The sequence below is a fragment of the Notamacropus eugenii genome, chromosome 5, assembly GCF_028372415.1.
Source record: "Notamacropus eugenii isolate mMacEug1 chromosome 5, mMacEug1.pri_v2, whole genome shotgun sequence".
In the NCBI taxonomy this organism is placed as follows: Eukaryota; Metazoa; Chordata; class Mammalia; order Diprotodontia; family Macropodidae; genus Notamacropus; species Notamacropus eugenii.
Genome location: NC_092876.1, coordinates 44,086,408 through 44,098,850, shown reverse-complemented (window position 1 = coordinate 44,098,850; position 12,443 = coordinate 44,086,408). Strand labels below are relative to the sequence as shown.

The window sequence follows — 12,443 nt, the reverse complement described above, 5'->3', positions numbered from 1 at the left end:
CCAATGAAGTTTGTAGACCAAGGAAGTGACGGGTTCAGATTTATGCTTCTGGTATAATAATTCCTCAATGCAGTGGAAAGTGCTTATGTAAGTGTAAGCTGCTGTTGTTATTCATGTCTGGCAAGATCAAAGTCCATCCACAGGCATTAAGAACAGCAGAAACTTTTACTATGAACGCTAAGAGATTTTGTCTTTACACATTTTAAAGGAAAAGGAGGGAGGGAATGAGCATTTATATAGCACCTGCTATATGCCAGGCATTTTGCTTTACAGACATTATGTTATCTCATTTGATGCTGACAACAATTCTGGGAGGTAGGTGCTATTATCACCCCCATTCTATAGCTGAGAAAACTGAGGCAGACAAAGTTTAAATGATTTGCCCAGGGTTGCACAGCTAGTAGGTGTCTGAGCCTGGATTCGAACTTAGGTCTTCCTATCCAATAAGCCGCCTACCTGTCATTTAGTTTCTACACTACTGGCATATTATTACTCCTTTTAATTTGTGTTATTTATCAAGAATCAGTGGAATGTATTAAAGACAGTGCATCAGGAAATCCCTGGGCACCCCTCCCCCTCACCCCTCATAGAATATAAGCTCCTAGAGGACAAGGGCTGCTTCTATTTCATCTTTTAACCCCAGTCCCCAGCTATATGTGTATATGTACTGAATTGACATTAAAAGACCCTTCCAAAATTGGATCCAGTGATCCCAAGACATGTCTTTCCTCCTCCTTTCTGATCATCTATACGTGTGTCTTTGATCAACCTACAAAAGTAGGTGGATTAAGAAACATCAATGGGTTAAGATGTGAATTGGTGAGAAAATGATTCATGAAAGCTTGAGAATGGCCCAGAGGGAGGGCTGTGGCACTTTCTAGGGAATGGTCCCCAAGAACAGAGTGTCCTGCCTAGATCCAGGCCAGTAGCACCTGCTCATTAGAGCCTCTCAAAGCCCTCAGGGAGGAAGGAGGCAAATGGGAGGTTAGGTGGGTCCCTGGGCCTCAGAGGAGTGCAAGCTGCACCTCTCTCTGGGAGCCCTGAAGAACGCCTACTCTCTCAGAGACAGCCGGAGTAGTTCAGAGGGTGGGCGTGAGTGATTGGAATATATATATTTTTCCCTCTTCACGGCTGGTTGCAAGTCTAATCATACGATTCAAATGTCACTTGGCACAAAGACATGCGTGCCATGAAGAGAAGACAATTATGGCAGAATTTCTGAAGCTGACCCCTCCCCACCAGAGCCACAGAGCCATGTCATGAGATCTTCAAAGCACTGGCAGTTCTTGAGTGAAGAGAAGTGGGAGCTTAGCTGTTTAAGTATCTAATCAGCACTGACAAGGTTGGATAGCACCTCAGCAGTCACCTCTTTCCTAGGATTCCAGAAAGCCCCAAGAAACCTTCAGAGGGTATGGTATCTAACCCCTTTATTTTACAGATGGTGAAACTGAGGCTAAGGGAATTTAAGTGACATGTCCAGGGCCACACAGGTAATAAGTGTTCAAGGCAGGATTCTTGTTCAGGTCCTCCTGATTTCAGGACCTATGCTCTACCCACTGAACCACCCAGCTGCCCCAATCTGTCCCCTCATCTTAGAGATGAGGAAACTGAGGCCCAGACATCTTCAGTGATTTGCTCAAGGTCATACAAGGTAGTTCAGTTAGGTGTCATGGTGGGCTATGTTCTGCATCTGGAGTCAGGAAGGCTTGAGTTCAAATCCTGCTTCAGGCACTTACTAGCTATGTGACTCTGGGCAAGTCCCTTAGTTTCTTCATCTGGAAAATGAGAAAAATAATAGCACCAACCTCCCAGAGTTGCTGCAAAGGTGAAATGAGTTGAATATACATAGCACAGAGCAGCTAGGTGGTGCAGTGGGCAGAGCACTGGACTTGGAATCAGGAAAACTTACCTTCCTGAGTTCAAATCAGGCCTTAGACACTGAATATGTCACTGTGTGACCTTGGGCAAGTGACTTCACCTTGTCTGCCTCAGTTTCTTCAGCTATAAAATGAGCTGGAGAAGGAAATGGCAAACCATTCTAATATCCTTGCCAAGAAAACCCCAGATGGGGTCACAAAGAGTCAGACATGACTGGAACAACTGAACATATAAAGCACTCTGCAAACCTTAAGCATTACATAAATGTTAGTTATTATTATTATTAATTATATTAATAGAATTATATAATTATATATTCATATGTTACATATAATTATAATAATATGATTATATTAATATTATTAAATGGAAGAGTTGGGGATTTGAACTCAGGGCTTCTGACTCCAAATCCAGTGTTCTTTTCTAGGAAACATTAGCTCCTTGATGGCAAGGACAATTTCATTGTTGTTCTAGCACACTGCCTTAACAAATCAACAGAATTAAACCACACCATTCTGGTTACGTGTATATTTTATAACCAAAATCACCCCTTATAAAAATAACCATCTGGTCTCATCTCCCACAAATTCAGCAACCACTTATTAAGTACCTTGCTATGTACAGGACACTATATTAGGCATGGGGAGAGGAGGGCACACAAAGTCTGTGCCTTCAAGGAGCACCCCATCTATTTTGTTCCTTTAAAAAAAGTCAAATCTTTAACTGTGGGGGGTGGTGGTGGTGGTGGTGGTGGTGGTAAAGAAAGTTCAACTTCTTGTTGCCACTAAGAATGTCGTGGGTCCCATTCCTGGAGGGGTTTGGTGGGGGGTAGGGGAGAGAATTGACAGCCAACAGGGGACCTGAGCAGTTGGCCCCACTTTGTAGGAAGGAGTCTCTGTTCAGAAAGGTTGAAACTTTCAAGGTCCCGAAGCTGACCTCCTCAGGGCTGTCATGGAAATCCAGGTCATCCATTGGCTGCTTGAACCACTCAACCCACTGGGAGGAATGGGCACCAGTGCCAGGTGGCAAGGATAAATTAGAGTGGAACCACTCACAAGGTCCTGGAAGTCCCTCATTATCCTGCTTTTCATTTGCTAATAGTTTTGATTTATTATCTGAATAGAAAGCCTTCTTAATACGTCCCCGGGTAAACAATCTAATGCCATAGTCTCTACTGCTAAGTCTGAAATGCGGCAGGCTGAGAGAGAAGTCTGAAGGCTGGGGACATCTGGCAGCTCCATTCCGGCTGCTGCTGCTACCGCTAATGTCTTGCTATTCTGGGTGACTCTCTTTGCCTCATTTATTTTTGATAGAAGCTGCTCATACAGAGTGTACTTTCTCCCTTTCTTGCCCTGGAATTATGCAAAAGTGATACTTTAAAGCCCAGATTTTATTTACCCCAGAGAGCAAAAAAAAAAAAAATGAGGGGCCTCGCTGGTTCTGTTCCATCACTGGCATGGCTGTACCCAATGCACCGGCAGAGAACCACTCTTTGTTCCTATACTGTTGCTGTTTGTGGTTGGATAAGCTGCTCAGGGAGGTAGTACAGCTCAGTGGAGAGAGCATGGGTCTTGGAATCCTGGGATCACAGATCTAAAGCTGAATGGAACCTTATAAGGGTAAAATAAGGAGTCAGTTATTTTACAGATGATGATGATACTCAGCTAACATTTATATAGTACCTACTATGTGCCAGGAGCAGTGCTAAGTGCCTTACAGTTATTATCTCGTTCCTTCTTTCAACCTGGGGAGGTAGGTGTTATTATTATCTCTATTTGTCTGGCTGGAGTGTCAAATATGTGAAGGGGGAGTCATGTGCCATCATTCTGAAAAGCCTAGGTGGGTGGAGCCAGACTGCAAAAGGCTCTAAAACCCCAGGGGTGGGGGGGAGGGATAGAAAGGGGAAGGAAGCAGGGCTGGAACCAAAGGGGCTCAGATGCTTACTAGTTAATGGTCATCCTTTATCTGGAGATGTGAGGTCTGAAAGAGCTTCAGTTTCCCCACCCCCAGGGGACCCAATCAATCAATAAACCAGCACTCAGTAAGACACTGCTAGGCCCTACACTAAGCCCAGGGTATACAAAGGCATACGTGAAGGGGTTCTCACTCTCTGTGAGATTACATTCTAACAGAACTTGCCAACGTGAACTGGTTTTGTACCATCCAACCTCCCAGGGCTAAGGTGAGTCAAGAACTTTGCAAATATTAGAGAAGTGTCAGTTGTGATCACTTATTGCATTTGAAAGACAGCTAGGTGGCGTCATAGTACACAGAGCGCCTTGCCTGGAAGAAGGCTTCCTGAGTTCAAACATGGCACACTTTTAGGGCAAGTCACTTAACCCTATCTGCCTCAGTTTCCTCATCTGTAAAATGAGCTGGAGAAGGAAATGGCAGGCCACTCCAGTATCTCTGCCAAGAAATCCCCAAATAGGATCACAAATGAAAAATGACTTAACAACTGCATTTTGGGTGCGGATGGAAAGGTCAGTCATTTCAATGTTGAGGAGTTTGCATCTAGCCTCTGCTCTGAGATTTGTGGTTTTGAAAGAAATTGAAGAAACCAATAAATGGGAAGCTGGGCCTAGGGAAGGAACCATTGTAGGCAGGATATTCAGGTATTGTGTGGCAGGTACATCTGCAACCTGCCATTAACAGGGGACTTAGAAGACACAAAGCACAAAGTCTTATCCAAAGCTGCTGTTTTGTCTTAGGGGAAATCAGGAAAAAGAGTCAGCATTTGGCTAATTGTGGTTTTGCTGGAACTGCTCTGAAGAAGGGTTTTTTTTTTTTGCCTATGGAAGATAAGGGACGTGGGCCCATTGCTGACCCAAAAGGACAAGAAACTGCTTGTCAGGATGGTGAGGATGCTAGAGCAGGGAGGAAGCCAAAATCATCTTCCTAATGCACATCAGGCCTGCTCTGGCATCTTTCACTGCCTTCCTGGTACATCAAGGTCTCCTCACCTCGAATCCAAGGCTCTTTAGCCTCTCTAGCTTTGTTTCATATTAGACCTCTTTTTATAGCCTCAGGCCCAGCCAAAGTGGACTATGAGGTGTTCTCAGTACTTAATATTCCATCTTCAGAATTCGTGCATTTGCTCAATTTGTCCTCTTCTTTGGGAATGTCTCAGTTCTGCTCTTCAAAATTCTGGGCTTCCTCCAGGGTTTTAACTCAGGTGCTATGTTTTTCATGAAGCCTTCTCTGTTTCCTGGGGGAGAAGGTTGCCAGTGGTCACCCCCTCCCTCCTTGCGTTATCCTGTATTAGACTCAGCTTTGTATGAGTAATATTTCCCAATAGACTATAAGGTCATTGAGAGCAAGACACTGTGTTCTTCTCTTGGCATCTGTTGAGCTGAAGTGAATCCTGGGATCAGATTTAGACCTGCATGGGATGAGGGAGCCCTTCTAGTACCATCCCTAAGTTTTACAGATGAGGAAACACCTCAGACAAGTAAAGTTAAGGTCAGAGAGATAAGAAGTGTCCCAGGTAGAACTTGAACCCAGGGCTTACTGACTCACTCCCCCCCCAACCCCCTCCCCGCCAGTGAAGAATGTTCCCTTGGGACAACTGTGAAATCTACTCTGGAGAGACTTGATTGAATATTCAATGATCCAGAAAGTCTTGTTTTCAGCTTTATGAATAATAATAACTTATCCATTTCTATTATGTTTTAAGGCTTACAAACACTGTCCTCAAAACAACCCTGGGAGGTTAGCAGTAGGAGTGTTAGGAGCCAAATGGGGAGAGTGAGGCTGTGAGGGGTTCAATAACCTGTCTAGAGTCACAATAAGAACCCCACCTGGCTCCTTCCAATGCTCAGTCACTTGCTCCACTCAATGCACCAGCTACCACAGTCCCTTTCATCGTGGATGGTTTAATCCAGTTCAGTTCTATTCAACACTCATTTCTTCAGTGCCTACTATGTGCCAAGGACTGTGTTAAAGCCCGTTTACATAAAGACTTTTTTGAATGACAGTTACTTATAGTTTAATGGGGACTGGGGAATGAATTGTACATAAATATGACACTGAGTGAGGAGCGAGGCAGGCAAACTGTGAGGCACAGGAAGAGAAGATCAGCTTTCCCGGGGGACAGCTGCCTGGAGGAGGTGGCATATAACTGGGCTCTGAAGGTAGGAACAGAGCTTGGGGATGGTATAAGTAGAGGCTCATTGACAGAGAAGAATAGAAGGACCCCAGAGACAAAGAGCTGGTCAATTTAGTAGTAGAAGTCCCCCTGAGAAAGTTGGAGTCTGACTGGAGAGGGCACCCTGGCCAAGGTCAATTCTTCTTCTCATTTTCTATTTTGAGAAAAAGACCTTGGAAGGCCACGAGCTCTCCTTTGTTCTCATGAAATGAGGCTGCTGATCAGTCATAGTTCACACAAATTATGGATTAGAGACAAGAGAGAAAGAAATTAGCACTGGGGAAAATGAAAAGTGACCATTCCTGTCCAAGATTTCAACGTTGACTGATGAGGAAAAGACTTCTTCCTCTCTCTCATTGGCAAACTCTCTGGATGTCTTTCCTCTTTCCAATCCATCATATAGATTTCAAACTGTCACCCCTAAAGTACAGGCCTGATTGTGTCACTCCCCTGCTCAATAAGTATCAATGAGTCTTTGTTGGCTCTATAATAATAGATAACACTTCTGACATTTAAGCTTCTTCAGAAATCCAGTTCTGCCCTATCTTCCTAGATTGATCCCATTTACAGTATTCTACATATACTTTACATGCCAGTCAATTTGGTCTATTTGTTCTCCCTATTCAGTTCTTTCCTTTGAGCTTTTGCATAGGCTGTGCCTGATGCCAAGAATGCTCTCCCTCCTCTAGAATCTTTCATTCCTTCAGAGCACAGTTTAGGTGCTTTCTACAGAAGGTGTCTTCTGATTCTCCCTGTGCTTTGTACTTTTAATTTACTTTGTACTTTTCTATTTATTTCACAAATATTGTTTCCCCACTGAAGCACATATCTTCCTTGAGGGCAGAGACTATTTCATTCCTGGTGTCTCTAGTGCATTGCAGATGCACTAGAAATGCTTGCTGAATCGAGATGACCATCTCTCTGATGGGAGGACAGGTCCCAGGAAAAGACAAGCACAAATCTCCTTGAGGAAGGACCTACTGAAAGTCATGAACCCATGGCCAATACAAGGAGCTCCCCTTTGTCTTGGGTGCACAGGCACCCAAAAGGCCTTGAGTTTCACAAAATCCTCTAAGCACTCCGGGCTCTAGCTAGGGATAACTCATAGAATGAACCACAGGGTGCCCAGACCTGGGGAAGAGCCACTGGGCTGAACTCCTTGCCACTCACATCTCAGCAGCTGCCTGCCAAGGACGTGGAGGGGTCAGCTCAGGGCTTCCATGGACAGGGCTACTCAGCTTTTCAATATCATTCCATGCTGGAATCTCTACTCAGCCCTTGGGGACAGCCAGAGGACAATGGCTTTCACCCTGCAATTTGGAAAATGTCACTTTCTTCAATAACAATAATCAGTAGGGCAGCTGTGTGGTCTAGTGGATAAGAGAGCTTGTTTCAGAGTGAGGATGTTCTAGGGGAAAGTCCTACCTCTGATGCACATATGGGCTACCCATAGCCAGTCATCTGTGCTCTGAGTCACTCTAGGATTATAAGTGGCAGAGAAGATGCGGAGGTATTGGTAGAGGGCATTTCCTCACCTGGAAGTTCCTTCCACCAGTGAAATCATGGGCCTTGCAGGGAGGGGGGAACTGTTGTATTCATTTCACACATATGATTTCTATGCTTCTAAACATAGATGTCATATCCCCCATGGGAACGTAAGCTCCTTAGGGGCAAGCACTGTTCCATTTGTGTTGCTGTATCTTGCAGGGCTTAGTAAAATGGCTGAAACAAATCGGTCATTTAATAAGTGCTTGTTGATTGACACAATGAATTGCCTGTCGATGAAAGATCAAATGGAAGGATAGCCTTGGTCACCAGGTACATGTCCCACACTTTCTGCATGGCATCTCCCTCACTGGAATGGGAGCTCCTTGGGAGTGGGGACTGTCTTTGTCTTTCTTTGTAGCCCCAGGGCTCAGCATAGTGCCTGGCACACAGCTGGTGCTTAATAAATGCTTGCTGACTTGACTTGAATTCACTTCAATTAGCTAATATGCAAGCCCTGTCCATCCCATGAAGCAGACTACAGGAAAGTTCCTTAAATGGTGATGTACAGCTGTGATACACATTTGGACATTCCACAGAGCAAACAATACACCATAAACGCTCTGCTTGGATTTAAGGGAGAGGGAGAGTTACGTACACAGAACCTCCCTGGTTATAACTTGTTGCTACCAAAACAAAAGATGGAATGTGGCTACTAACAATAATGATAATGATGCTAATAATTCTAATCAGAGCTAGCATGCACCAGTCTATAATACAGTCAAAGTTCCCTACTGTCCTGATTCTGGGGCTGGCAGGAGCACAGGGTAGGACCAGCCTGGCAGCAGGCAGCTCTGCCAGAAGGACAAGCAGACTCAAAAGACTCCTGAACATTGGGGGCTTATGGTTTTTTTTTGCATCCAAGGGGAGCCACATTTCACAAATATACCTGCTAGGTTGAACAGACCCCCTTGGAATGTGTTTATATAAAGAAAACTAAACATAAGTGATAGCTTATGCTTATAGCATGCTTTTATGGTTTGCAAAAGGCTTTCTGTATATCACCTTGTTAGGATCTCGCAACAATCCAGTGAAGTTTTGCCCACCCAGCAGAATAGAAGCTCTTTGAGGGCAGGAAAGGTTTCATTTCTGTCTTGTATCCTCAGCACCTAGCAGAAACTGTGGCACATAGCCGGTGGTTGACGAAGGTTTATTAGGTGAAAGAATGAGATAAGTATTACAGTTATTATTATCTCAATGTTACAGAAATGGAGGCTTGGAGGAGTAAAGCTAACATAGAATCCAAGCTAACAAAGGGCAGAGGCTGCTTCTGAACAGAGCATGCTTTTTTCCCATCTTATGGAACGTGCACAATAGCTAGTAGAAAACTCCTTTGGGGCTTAGTGGTGATACCTACAGATCCATCCAGCACTCAGGTTATTTCTGTCTCCTTGTCTTCCCTCCTCTGTGTAAATCTACCCTGCCTTGACAGCATCCCACTGCAGAAACAAACATAGATTTAGGCTGACCTTGTCACGGTCACACTGGCTACAACATAAGTCGCATGATGCTTTCTCACCTTCCACCAAGACCTTTCATTGGGTCCTTTATGAAAGTTCACCCCAGCTACTCGATGAATGGACAAAAAAGCATTTCATCCTTCATAATTTGGGGGGGGGATAATGTATACAGGAGGGTTAAGGTGCAGGCCAGATAGAAAGATCTTTCTTTCAGGGGCAGCAGTGGGTGGATGGTTGTGTCTTTGCTATCACTCATTGGTACATGTTGAGGAAGGAGAAGAATGGGCACTACTCAGGCAGCTCTGTTCTTTTTACCTTTTTTGGGAGTCTGAAAATTCTCTTTAGAATAGTAGCTAGGCCATTCTGTGGTGTTTCTGTTCATTCATAAACTATTTAAGGGACACTTATATTTTAGGCATGAAGAATATGAACCAAAACCGAAACAGTTCCCACCCTCTGGAAGATTACATTTTATCATGTATATGGATAAGTAAAATTCTAATTATGTCCAAAGTAATTTGGAAGGGGGAGGATGCTAGTAATTGGAGAAGGAATGGAGCAGTCCCTGAGGAGAGCTGGAAAACAAGAACAGCTCTTCCCAAACAGCCAGGGCAGTCTCAGCCTGTGGAATGTATAGCTAAAGGGAAAAAGGTGAGAAGCTAGGAGAAGAGGCTGAGAGCCAGCTCCTGGAAAATCCCTAATGCTGTCTTTGCTGCCTCCAGGCACCTGCCCCCATGGAACACATACTGCAGGGAGAAACCAAAAGAGGAGGCAGGAGACAGCAAGATCACTTTTCCAGCTGGAGACTTTGTGACAATGGGACTGTGAGGAAGAAAATGAGAAGACATGGACTGGCCCCAAGCTCGCTCTGAGGGATAGCATCTCCAGGATTTTCTGAACCACTCTGGAAATTCTAGAAGGTATGTCGGTTACATCACCAGCAGGCAGAAGAACCAACCAAGGCAAAAAACAGGACTCCTGGTTGTTGGGCAGTATTTCCTTTCCTTACAAAAGAGGGAGGAGGGGTCATTTTGCATCCTGTTTTTTGAAGGTACCATGGATCCTTGAGTTATGACTAGAGATCAAGACAAGAGTTAAAAGGAGGGGGAGAGGGAGTGAGATCCTCAGAAGATCTCAAGTAGAACTTTTTCTCAAGTTTGCTTGGCAAGACAGCTATTATCTGGAGCAAGAATTTTTAACTGGATGGGGAAGATGTTGGGGAGGTCTCTGAACTTGGTTTTAAATATATATATATATATATAACTATGCACAATATAATCAATTTCTTTTGTAATCCTTCTGTATTTTATTTTACGCACTTAAAAACATGATTCTGAGAAAGAGTTCATAGGCTTCATCAGACTGCCCAAGGGGGCCAAAAGATTGAAGAACCCTGATCTAAAGGAACATCCAGGGAGAGAGGAGAAGCCTCCAGGGAACCACAAAGAAATAAACCAAAAAATAATCAACCTACTTTTTTTTAGAACTTCCTACCCCTCTGAGCATAGAGACCCACCCTCAACATTGGCATCCATGCCTCCTGAGTAATCAGGAGTCTAGAGTAGGCATGTCAGCTTAGCATGCTTCTTTCCCCATGGGACATTTCAATTCCTCCCAAATATCCAAGGTTTTTGGAGAACAATGACCGTAACACCCCCATTGACCAGAAAAAATAAATCATCTGCATCTGTGATGGCCAAAGGGGAAAAAAGTGAGAATCTGGGAAATGGAAAAAAGGAGATTAAATTCACAGTAAAAATCCCCAATTTGATCCTTGAATAGGAAGGCTCTTGGATAACAGAAGGGAGGCTAATGCATCTGATTCCCAGAACTAGTGTGAGGAGAGTCCATGAAAAGACCTTATAATGTCATTGAGGGGGTCATGGAAGAGACCTCTGAGCAAGAAAAAAAAAGCCTTTTCTCTAGTAGTCATGAGATGACTGACCATAACATGTGTTACACAAACAAAAGTAGGGAAGAAAGTTGATTTTCCAGTGTTTGAGGTATGTGAAAACCACTCTTGGTGTGAAGAGATGATTTCCCAATGACCCACTGGAATGCTTTTTCTGGTGAAAAATGACTTGGGGATGCGAGCGCATTTATAGATCCTCCATGCTGATAGATAAGATGCTCTGAACCAACATCCTACATGAGTAAGCCAACTCCACCTTTGATTTGCCCAAGTACAGGCTCCATAATACACACTGTATGTAGAAAGCATATTTGCAGAAACTGTCCTCTCAAAGAGAGCTAAAGACCTCTATATGCTCCACTGCCTTCAGGAAAGTAGACATCCATATCTGAAGGATAGCTGCCCTTATGACACCCCAAAGACCGAAGAAATGATGGGATGCTTGGGAAAGGGGGATCAGAGTTTATGATTTCTTAAAAAAGTAACAGCAAAGTGTCTGCTGGCAGTCAATGGATTACTGAGTCCTTACTAACAGCTTGCACTGTGCGTACATTCATATGCAACACGCTTTCACTGAAGCGACTTTATAGGTTCTTCAAATGACTACTGTCTACTCTTCTTTCCCTCCCCCCCCCCAAGTTGTTATATTGAATTCTTAAGTTAGTGTCTGTTGCAGCATTAGGCAACTTTCTTGAAGTTTTGCCAGATTCATTTGGAAGAGAGGAAGAAAGTGGGAGAGAAAGAGAATGAGAGAGAGAGAGAAGAGAGAGAAAAGGAGGGAGAGAGTGGGAGAGAGAAAGAAAGGGAGATTTAGAGGGAAGGGGGAGACAAAGAGAAAAGATGGGATAAGAGAAAGAGATAGATAAAGACAGAGATGAGGAGGAAGAAAGAGGAAAATTGAAGGGGAAGAGCATGAAGGAAAAGAAATGGGGAGAAAGAAGGAGGGAGAGGCAAAGGGAAGGCAGAATGAATGAAAGAAGAAAAAATGAGGTGAGAGAAAAGAGGAAAATAGATGAGAGAGAAAGAAAAGAGGGAGAGGGATGGAGGAAAAGAGAAGGAAAGGAAAAGAAGATGGGTGAGAAAGATAGGTAGAAAGAAGCAGGAAGGGTGGAGGGAAAAAAGGGAAAAAGAGAAAGGAAGAGAGATGGGAAAGAGAAAGGAGAGAGAGGTAGGGGAGGAAAAGAGGCAGAGATATAGACAGAAAGAAAGAGGGGAGTGAAGGAGAGCAAGAAAAAAAAAAGAAATCTTTCTCTTGACATTGGTGCCTCCACTTGGGTGAAGCAGGCCAGTGTCATGGAAACGCTGGGGATTTACCAGCTGCACACAAACACTGCACTGTGGAATGAGACTTTTTACACTTTTTCATGCCTAGGCGTTTCCTTTGTGAAACTGAAACCCTGGCCATGCAACAAACTGCCAATTTATTTCTGTAACATGTAGGAAATAAAAACAAAGAGATACCCCCTCCGTCGCCCAGAAAGAGAAAAAAAACAAAACACAA

The 12,443-nt window shown here is 43.9% G+C and overlaps 1 protein-coding gene across 5 annotated transcripts in view; it reads right to left on the bottom strand.

Moving 5' to 3' along the window:
* KCNAB2 (potassium voltage-gated channel subfamily A regulatory beta subunit 2) overlaps positions 1 to 12,443 on the bottom strand; it is a 198,118-nt gene that overhangs the window by 141,173 nt on the left and 44,502 nt on the right. The window lies entirely within an intron of this gene.